The 10,688-nt window shown below is 42.1% G+C and overlaps 1 pseudogene; it reads left to right on the top strand.

The window, feature by feature from the left end:
• Nucleotides 1-2,409: 2,409 nt before the first annotated feature.
• LOC149011432 (pentatricopeptide repeat-containing protein At3g51320 pseudogene) lies at nt 2,410-5,923 on the top strand (annotated as a pseudogene).
• Nucleotides 5,924-10,688: the final 4,765 nt, after the last annotated feature.

The raw sequence follows: 10,688 nt of genomic DNA, 5'->3' as shown, positions 1-10,688 counted from the left end.
TGAGCGTATGAAGGATGCTATAAAGGCAGCAAACCCTAGAGGACATCGGGCTTTCTTAGATATTGTCGATGCACGATGGACGGCTCATCCGATGCATCCTCTTCATAGGGCCGGTAAGTAAATATTCGGGTTGTTGATTTGTAGTTGTAGACTTGTAGTCTTGTAGACTTGTGGGCTTGTAGCATTGTAGGTATTGGTAATTTGGTAGTTGGTACTAATTTTAAGCTTTTTTAATTATGCAGCATATTTTCTAAACCCTAAGTATCAATATAGTCAACATTTAGGGTTGGACACAAACCTATTGGATGCCCCGATACGGTGATAACGAAGTTGGAGCCGGATGAGATGGTCCAATCATTTTGCCACAATGAGGTGAGACATTGGGAATTTCAAACGATTAGTGAGTTGTATTAATTGTTTAAATAATTTAGATAACCAATCAATACTAATGATTGTATTATTGCAGATCAAATTGTTTAGAGATGCATTTGGGTCTTTTAGTGGAGCTGGTGTCTGTTGTTGGGCGGAGAAACCATGGATCCAGGTTAGATACTTATATAGTTAGATCCTTAGGGCTTAGATGCATAAATGTTTTGAGTCTTTTGACTTTTGAGTTTCTAACTTAATGTTTTTGTGATAATGCAGCTGAATGGTGGTATCTCTATGGCAATAGTTCATCAAACTTGCGAAGATTGGCGATCGGGATCCTGTCTCGGACTTGCTCTGCCTCCGGATGTGAGAGGAATTGGAGTACATTCAGCATGATTCACTCCCGGAGGAGGAACCGGTTGGGAAGCGGCGTCTAAATGACCTCGTATTTATTCACTATAATATGAGGTTGAAGCTGCAATATGCCAGGGAGCAGGCTCGGGAATGAAAGGCAATACATCAATCTCGATGATATATTTGATGTTGCCGAAGATGACCAAGATCCCCTCACTCGGTGGATGTTGGACGGGGGTGAGCCGGTATTGGACCAACCTGGAGGGAGGCCCGACCCGTACTGCTGCGGGGGTTAATGTGGGTGAGTATATGGCCACCGAAGAGGGTCGGCACATGCGAGGCAGCTGCCACTGCCGATGAGGATTGGATGATGGCACCGGGCACGGAGGAGCCGCAGGACAACAATCCCGATGACACACTCTCGCCTAGTCGGGGGTGGTGGAGATGATGATGGTGGTGGTGGTGGTGGAGGAATTGGAGAGCGTATACATGTTCCACTACCGAGAGACACGGGAGCCCCCACCCGGATACACCGGGGAGAGTCATTTTGATCATGCCACTCGGGATTATGATCATGGTGGTGATTATCGGCGTGGTCGTCAATATCCTGATACGAGGCCGAGCCACCATCGAGGGGAGCCGGCCATGACTATGTTAATCCTTGGGATGCGGCAATTGCGTCAATGGGGTCCATGAGCTTGGATGAGTCCGTAGGCTCCACACCAGGTTATTGGCCTACGGGTAATTATGGTGTCCCTCTCCCTCCTTCAGATGGACAGTATGATATGGGAATTAGTAACCCCTCTAGTTCTTCGTATCATGGGAGCTATGGTGTCCCCTCTAGTTCTTCGTATCATGGGAGCTATAGTGTCCCTCTCCCTCTTTCACAATCAGAGTCATTCGTACCAACAAGGGCATCTGATGGCATGCAGTACGTTCCTTGGCCCTATTCTCACTTCCCTCAAATTGGAGTTCTCACGGCGTGAAGATGACCGCTATAGAACTGCGGTGAATGATTACTTAGACAATTTTCAATATCGTATGAGATGGGATGAGTATGTGAATTTGTTGGGGGGCATCAATGGAGACAGTTTGAGTCAGAGGAATTCGATCCACCTAGGCATAGTACTTGGTACTGAGACTGAGAGTTTCAGATTTTATATGGTTGGATGACTTTATGTATTACAGTATTTGTACAATGAATTGTAAACTTTATATGATTTGGTTTTATGAGTTTTTAGGTTTTTAGTTTCGGGGCTTTCGTCCGCGTATAGTAGGACATGGGTCGATTAAGAACATTAGTTTAGGTAATGTTTTAGATCAAAATAATACTACCAATGTGTTTATTAGCCTCAAATTAGGCTACACATCAAATTTCAGGTCAAAATGACCAAAAAAACCCATCGAAACAGGGCGAAATTTTGGCAGTGTCGCCCGACTTTTGGCGAAATTTCGGCAGTGTCGCCCGACTTTTGGCGAAATTTCGGCAGTGTCGCCGTGTCGCCAAGGAGCGACACGGCGACACGGTTCGAAATTTCGAACTATGACTATAAGCCCCCGTCCCCAATGTAGAAAATGTCGGTTACGGAAAAAAAAAAAAAAAGAAAAAGAAAATTAGAAAGAAACGTAATATCCCCATCATACGTATAAGAAAGGCCCTTGCAGCCTTGCACCAGTAAAGGAGATTTCTGGGCAGACTTTTCTCTACCCATCCATTGGATGATAATTCAAAATGAGAGAAGCAACCAACGGGCGATGATGCTCAAATGGCAACCGATCTGGAAATTTGATTCGAATGTGACTGGCCGGGAAATTCAACCATCCAGTTGGCTGCCGGAGTAGGGATTCAGTAATGGAGGATCACTGACAGGGAGGAATAACCATCATGTCCTACTCCGATACGACTGTTTGAGTGTTCGTTTTTGCTGAGGAAGAAGAAACGTAGTACTGGATTTGAAAACCCTAAGACTAAGAGAGATTGAGTTGAAGGATTTGAAATTTTTTTTTTTTTTTGGTTTTTAACTTCTGCATTAATACAAGACAGAGGCAATCTAGATTTGAGAGAGAGCAAACTCTGAATTTACAAGCTTCAGTGCGTAAATTCCAAACCAAGGTGGTCACGGCTCTCATGAGACGTTGAAGTGATGATGCGGCTATTATCTGAAACTATGTCAAGAACTTCCATTTGCTGTGACTCTGGCCTAATCTATCTTCTCTGGGCTTTTCTAGATGTTTCCTGGTTATGGGTTTGTGGGGAAATCAGTAAAACGCATCAACAGATACAGTTCGAGTAACATGGAATTAGATTTATGGCCCGAGCCTCCAACCTCAGAGATATCATTCAATCAAAATTTCCACTCTTTGCTTCACATCCAACCTTCTATCTTCTCAATTCAACCTTCTCATTCTCATCATCGGCTTCAGCATCGGCGTCATCATCTTTTAGTGCACTAAATCGAAGTCTTCAAGTATGTTGTAACATGAGGCAACTCTACCAAATCCAAGCCCATTTGATCACTTTTGGTCTTTTCAGAGATACATTTGCTGCTAGCCGTGTTTTGAAATTCTCTGCGGATTCTGGGGATATCGATTACACGCTCTTGATTTTCAGACACATTGATTTTCCTGATACGTTCTGTTTTAACACTGTTATCAAGGCCTATTCCAGTGGTTCTGTTCCCTTCCAAGCTTTGGTCTTCTATTTTGAGAAGATTCGAAATGGGTTCTTTCCTAATAGTTTCACATACCCACCTCTCATGAGTGCTTGTACGAAGTCAGAGTCTTCCGAACTTGGAAGGAAATTCCACGGGCAGATTGTTAAGAATGGGGTTGACAGTGTTGTACCTGTACAGAACTCTTTGATCCACATGTATGCATCCTGTGGGTCTATTGAATTTGCTAAGAAGTTGTTTGATGAAATGCCTCAAAGGGATTTGGTATCTTGGAATTCCATAATTGATGGTTATGCAAAATTGGGCAACTTCGCTGCTGCCCACATCCTGTTTGGTGTAATGCCGGAGAGGAATGTGGTTTCTTGGAACATCATGATATCTAGATATTTGGACTATGGGAAACCAGGAAATTGTTTAAAGTTATTCAGAGAGATGATGGAAATTGGATTGAGAGGAAGTGATACAACAATGGTTACTGTACTTACTGCATGTGGCAGGTCTGCTAGGTTAAAGGAAGGCAAGTCAGTTCATGCATTTCTTATCAGAAACTTATTTAGATTGAGCTTGATTACGTGCACGGCTTTGATAGATATGTACTGTAAATGTCAAAAGGTGGAATACGCACAAAGATTGTTTGATGGAATGTCGGAGAGGAATATAGTTTGCTGGAATGCAATGATCTTGGGACATTGCATTCATGGCCATCCACAAGATGGACTTAATTTGTTTGTAGATATGGTAGGAAGGTTCAACTTGGAAGACGAGCAAAGTGAATGTATTAATACAAAGAACTCATGGATGGAAGGACATGGTGTTCTGCCAGATGAAGTTACATTGGTTGGTATCTTGTGTGCTTGCACTCGTGCTAAATTGTTGTCAGAGGGGAGGCATATATTCTATAAATTGACCAAAGCATATAGAATAAAACCTAATTTTGCACACTATTGGTGCATGGCTCATCTCTATTTTAGCGTTGGACTTATTCATGAGGCTGAAGAAATTTTGTGCACCATCCCAGCAGAGGACAAGGAAGGGGAGTCTTTGAATTCATTGTTGTTGAGTGGGTTGCTTGGGTTATGCCGCTTCAAGGGAAATGTTGATGTGGGAGAGCGAATTGCAAAAAGGTTGATTGAACTAGAGCCTCATAATCCATCTCGATATGCCTTGTTGTTGAATGTATATGCTGCAGCTGGTCAATGGGAAGATGCTGCCAAGGTGAAGGAACTGGCGACACAAAGGGGCTTGAAAAGAATTCCCGGTTGTAGTCTTCGAGATTTGAATGAAATAGTTCACAGATTCAAAGTGGAAGACAAATTACAACCAGGCATGGAAGAGGTTTGCAGAATGATGGATGAACTACTGCAGCAACTAAGGATGTCAAACACTGGTTTTCCTAAGCAACTGTAGACAGAAACTGAAATATTATCCTAATTTTGATACATTTCTATACAATTTTGATGGAAAATCAGTATTGCTCATTAGTTATATCACATCTTTGTTACCTCTCTGATTTATTTTATTTTATTTTATTAGTTAATTTAGGGAGACAAAAGTTGGGTTATTGGAAGCCCTTTTCTTGTCGTTGACTGTATTTTTGTCGTTCCAAGGTTCAACCTTGCCAAAATGAAAAATAAAGAAGTTCAGATTAACTTCCTTGTCTGTATTGTAAATTGGAATCATCAATTCTTACAAACCAGACTTGACCGACTGCGTATTCGCAGATCAGAGGAGCTTGTGAGATGGAGAACTTGCTCTTTCTAGCAGTAAAACAATAACACTATTTGAATTGCTATTACTAGCTTAGGAAGTTTCTGAACCTGACATTAAACTACCATTGATGGACCCTTGCACAACCTGAAGGGTCCAATACCTTGCCCTAACTTCCCGAAGTGCAGGAGAATAAATTTCTGCAACCCAGGCCAATTGGACACCCAGGAACAGTTCTGGCACATGGTAGTTTTGATCAGATCATAGCTTATAATAGGAAGAAAGCAGACCGCTGATGCAGCTCTTCTAAGATTGAACTAGAAAAACTTCAAACTGAGCAATTGGTTCAAGATTTGCGTCAAGCTACAGCCAAGCTTAAGTCTTAATCGGTTATAGGGGTGTGATGATCTGAGTTCTTTATAGTAAGTTGCTGAATTCTGGTTTTCCTGTTTAATTCTGATTCTGTTCTGTTGTTTTTGCTTTAAATCTATTCTCAGGTTATAGAAATGCATCAGGTTAGCTTGTGGTTGATTCATACTTCCATGGATCCAATGTAGGAGTAGGAATACTTACATTCCTAAGGAACTTCAGGAACCTGCCTTCTTTGTCGGGTTCCTTACCTGGAGTACTTCTCTATCGGGCTCTCAAAACCGCCTTTACTCTAAATCTCCAATATAACAAGCTTGAATAGAGTTTAAGAAATTGAAAGCCGAACTAAAAAAAGAGGCTAGTAAGAAATAAAACAGTAAAGATGAAGGATAGAAGAGCTGGATGGAGTCAATGACTTCCTCTCCTTGTCTTCTTCTTTCCTTTCTTCTCTATTTTGTCCCCCATTACTAATTATTCCAAGTTCCAACACAACTAACCCAGAGCTGGTTAACACTTCCACCAGAATAGAAGAAGAAATAATAACAGAGTTAGAGAAGGAAAATTGGGAGCTAATGAAGTTTGTAATGTAGAGAGTTGTAGGCTTGTAGCCTCTTCTTTTGTAGTTGACTGCCCTTGCAAATCAATCTTACTTGCTTTCCAACACTAATTACTGTCCAAACTTACAACATAATTGTTGTACACAAAGAGCTTCCTTAAAACAGGTGTAACTCAAATTCATAAGCTAGAATGATTGAGTACAGTTGAAGATGTAATTCAAAACTGAGATTTTGTCATGACTCTTACCCTTTTAAAAATTTTAACCAAGATGTTGAAACTTTTTCCGAATTGCACTTTTGACTTATTGAATAGCCAATCAAGTATCACTATGATGCATGATCATACATTTGATGATTTTCAGGTTAAGTTACAGACAGTACTACGTCATTGGTCTGACAAATTGATTAGTTCAAATCCATGGACAATGAGTCTGCTGATACACACATGCTGGATTTGCCAATCTGGTGGGACAAATATTTACCAGAAGTTGGTACTTTAATAACTGTTAGGACCCTAGGATGAGGCCATGTGGAGGAGGGAGAGAGAGAATTAGGGTTAGTTGGGGGTAATAAATAGAGGGACAATTGAGTGGAGAGGCATGGAATGTTTTGGGGAGTTTTCTTGGGCAGCCGTAGGCTGAGGGACACCTCTGGGTGTGGGGGTGACTGGCACCATTAAAACCAGTTCTATCTTGTTAAATTCTTATGATTTTGTATTGATTTTCTGAGGTATTAGATGTTTTTTATCAATTGGCATCAGACTGTAATGATCCAGGGAGGTGAAATGGCTTTGTCTCTGTTTTCTGGTGATGGAAAGGCGTAAGAATGGTTGAATGAAGTCGAATATTTCTGCAAGCAACATCAAATGGCGCAGGAGTATTGGCTTGGAATAGCTCTTCAACATTTGGAAGGAAACACGTTGGATTGGGTTTACGCAAGGTCTTGGCCGAAGTGGGATTGGGTAAGTTTCAGAGAAGCCCTGCAGACTGAGTTTGGCAATGGCCGCGCGGTGGAGGTAAGCATGATTTGGGATGGCAACCAGGAAGAACTGAGGGATGACCAAGCAAAACCGGTGGAAAGAATGCCGAGTGAAATCATTGGCAAAGATCGGTTGATTACCATGGTGTTTCCATGCCATGTTGGGAGAAGAGAGAAGAAGAGAAGGAGAGGTTTGGCTATCGATGCCTACCGGACTAAAGCTGTGGAGGAGAGAGTTCAGGCGACTGAATCGAAGAAATAGAAGGATCGAAAGACGCCAGAGACAATTGCTGGAAAGCTGCAGGCGACCACCAAGAAATCTGTTTGCAGTAAAGGAAGAAGACGATGGAGGTTAAGGGTTTTTGGGGTTGGGTTGGTTCACCGCAGATCGGGTTATGAGTTTGGTTCACCCATTAAGAGTCTAGGTTCTTCTAAATTGGGCCCAATTCAGGTACACTTATCCTCCCACATAGGGCCCGAACAAACCAAATTTAAAGATTGGGCCGCTTGGTTCCCAAAGAAACCTCCTTGGGCCCAACCTATTTCTTTAATCCCAAGCCCATCACATTTTATTAACCCATATTTCTTAATCCATTCCATTTTCATGACCCAAAGCCCAATCTAGCCCATCAAACCAACGCCCAACCCATTTCTTTTAACCCATGGTTTTAAGTATTTGGACCCCATCCGTTTTCACCATCACTTATGGGCCTGGCCCATTTCATTAACCCAAAACCCAGATTTTCTCATTATTATTTTGGGCCCATATTACTCAAACAAACCAAGCCACCTACCCAAGACCAATCCGACTCAAACAAATACCAAAGGAGCGGTCCAATTGAACCAGAATATTGGGAGCTATCGTCTTTAACGTCTGAAAATCACGACGGAAAGTGAGGAGGCGATATTGGGGTTGCAGCGTTTGGCTTCGCTTCGTTGTCGGCGACAGAATTGAGTGTATCACTCCTAGTCTTGATGATATTTCTCCAGTCTTTTCAAAAAAGCAGAGTTGTTTTGGGGCTCTTGCATAGAGGACTGGTCGCAAGTAGGGGTGGTAGTGGATGCCAGCACTGTGATGCTCAACAGTGCAGTCTTTGACTGTTTTGGGCCATTTGTTCAACTCACCATTTGTTCGCGAATCAATTTTCGTCGTCTATGTTGTCACCGAAACCTCTCCTTTTCGATTATGACCTCGTTTCCATGCTTGTAATTGCTCATAGACTAAATATCATTATTGATCATTTGATTGTGATCGTGTCCTCCTCCTTGATGCCGGTCAGGTTCTAGAATTTGATTCTCCAGAGCGTCTATTGCTAAATGAAGGGAGTGCTTTCTCTAAGATGGTCCAAAGTACAGGAGCTGCAAATGCCCAGTATTTACGGAGTTTAGTCCTTGGAGAAGGTGAGAACAGGCCACACAATGCAGAGATGATGCAGCAAGAAGGACAAAGGAGATGGCTAGGTTCTTCGTGATGGGCTGCTGCTGCTCAGTTTGCACTTGCCATGAGCCTGAGTTCTTCATAAAATGATCTCCAGCAGCTGGTGATTGAAGATGAGGATACCATCATAAGGAAGACCAAAGATGCAGTCATAACTCTTCAAGGTGTTTTAAAAGGGAAGCATGACAAAAATATTGAAGAATCACTGGATCAATACCAAGTTCCTAGAGAAAGATGGTGGTCAACACTCTACAAAATGGTTGAAGGTCTTGCCATGATGAGTAGGTTGGGTATATGGTTTAGAAGAAAAATCAATCAATTGGGTCACATGTGCAGACTCAACCTCAAATTTTCCATCACCTTGAGGACAAGGTGATTTTCGAGGGGCCGGTAGTTGTTACTTGTTAGGACCCTAGGATGAGGCCATGTGGAGGAGAGAGAGAGAGAGAATTAGGGTTAGTTGGGGGTAATAAATAGAGGGACAATTGAGCGGAGAGGCATGGAATGTTTTGGGAGTTTACTTGGGCAGCCGTAGGCTGGGGACACCTCTGGGTGTGGGGGTGACTGGCACATTAAAACCAGTTCTATCTTGTTAAATTCTTGTAATTTCGTATTGATTTTCTGAGGTATTAGAAGGGTTTTATCAATATCCAAATCAGGGTTGGGATCCTAGATAAAGATTGGGTAGTTCTGTGCCATTCCTTGAAACTGTTCATTCAATTAGATCAGTTGCTTGATTTAGTATTCTAGGCTGCTTCAGCCATATATTGGCCAGTTTCATCATTCTCCCCAACTAGCAGGAGTGAAATGCTACATGCTCTGGATAGCTCACTATGAAAACTGTTTTTGACCTTGCTTATAACTAATCGACTCCAATCAAATCACATTGATCCTCTCTCTCTCTCTCTCCCTGTGTCTGTATATTCTACAACTCTTCATCTAGAACAACTTTGTTGGCTACCTGCATTGTTTTGTTCAAGATTATGAGAAAAGCAGTTCCTCTTCCAGCTCTTCCTTGGTACAGCTTCTTTGCTGAAACTCCTGGAAAGTTTGGGTTTTTTTTTTTTTAAGGGGGGGGGGGGGGGGTGGGGAATTCATGGAGGAGGAACTTCTTGCTATCTCTGTTTTCAAAATCCTCTCTTCTTCTTCTTTGTCTTCTCTGTCTTCTTCTTCACAACAACGACATTTCCCTCAGTTTTCGTTTGATGTCTAAACATAGAGGAAGAGGGTTCACTGAAACTCGCAATACTCTGAGAGTACCTTAAAATTGAACAGCTCAGCCAAACCCTGACTACTCGCAAGCTACAGATTACATGATCACTCAAGCCAAAAGTCTTGGTCTTAAAACCCAAAATTTAGAGTTCAATGAAGGAAAACCTGTTGTTCTCCTCAGATGGCCTGGTACAAATTTTGATATCAATTCTGTTCTCCTGAATTTGCACATAGATGCAGCACCCACCAAGTCCAAGAAATGGAGTCACTCTCCTTTAGGCGCTGATGCTGATAGATACATATGTATTCCATGCCAGAAGATCGCAGAGCATGAAGTTTGTAGGGATGCAATATCTTAAGGTCATCTGACTGTTGTAGTGGGCGCGGTTCAAGCCTGTTAGACTCTTTACATTTCGTTCCTTCTGGATAAGGACATCAGTGGTCAAGTCCGTGCTAAGATATTCGCTGAGTCGTAAGAATTCAAGAAAATGAATGTTGGACTTGTCCTTGATGCAGGTAAAGGGCCCTGATCTGTTATTTATGTTGCCATCAAGTATGTGATTTTCGTAACTACAATTACATTCTTCATTTTTTGATTCCATCTCTTTGAGGGCTGCCTTCGGTAGATTGCGATTGCTGTGCCTGCACTACGGAGAGAATTCCATGGTTATTTGTAAGGCTACTCGTGCCCCTGGAGATGGATCAAAGAGTTACAACAACACTGCAATTGCAAACCTGCTGACTTGCATCAAGAATGTGATGGCGTTGTGGTCTGAACAACTCTCCTGTATAGGGCAAAAGCACAAAGCAATATCATATCAATGAATATGGTCTTCTTGAAGGCTGTCACACTTTCTCCAACTGTAAGTTGAATTTTCTTTCCCCAGGCCATAATTAAAATGTTAGTTTATTTCGCTAATGATCTCAGGTTGGCCTCATCACGCTTTGTTTAACCATGGGGATTCTTAGTTTAGAGTAGAAAGATAAATATCTGACATAAATTACTGCACACTCTCTTTCTCTGTCTCTCTT

This window comes from Hakea prostrata, chromosome 7 (assembly GCF_041222555.1).
Source record: "Hakea prostrata isolate BN-2017 chromosome 7, UWA_Hpros_2, whole genome shotgun sequence".
In the NCBI taxonomy this organism is placed as follows: Eukaryota; Viridiplantae; Streptophyta; class Magnoliopsida; order Proteales; family Proteaceae; genus Hakea; species Hakea prostrata.
Note: the sequence above shows the minus strand (reverse complement) of the source record. Positions and strands in the feature narration are given on the sequence as shown.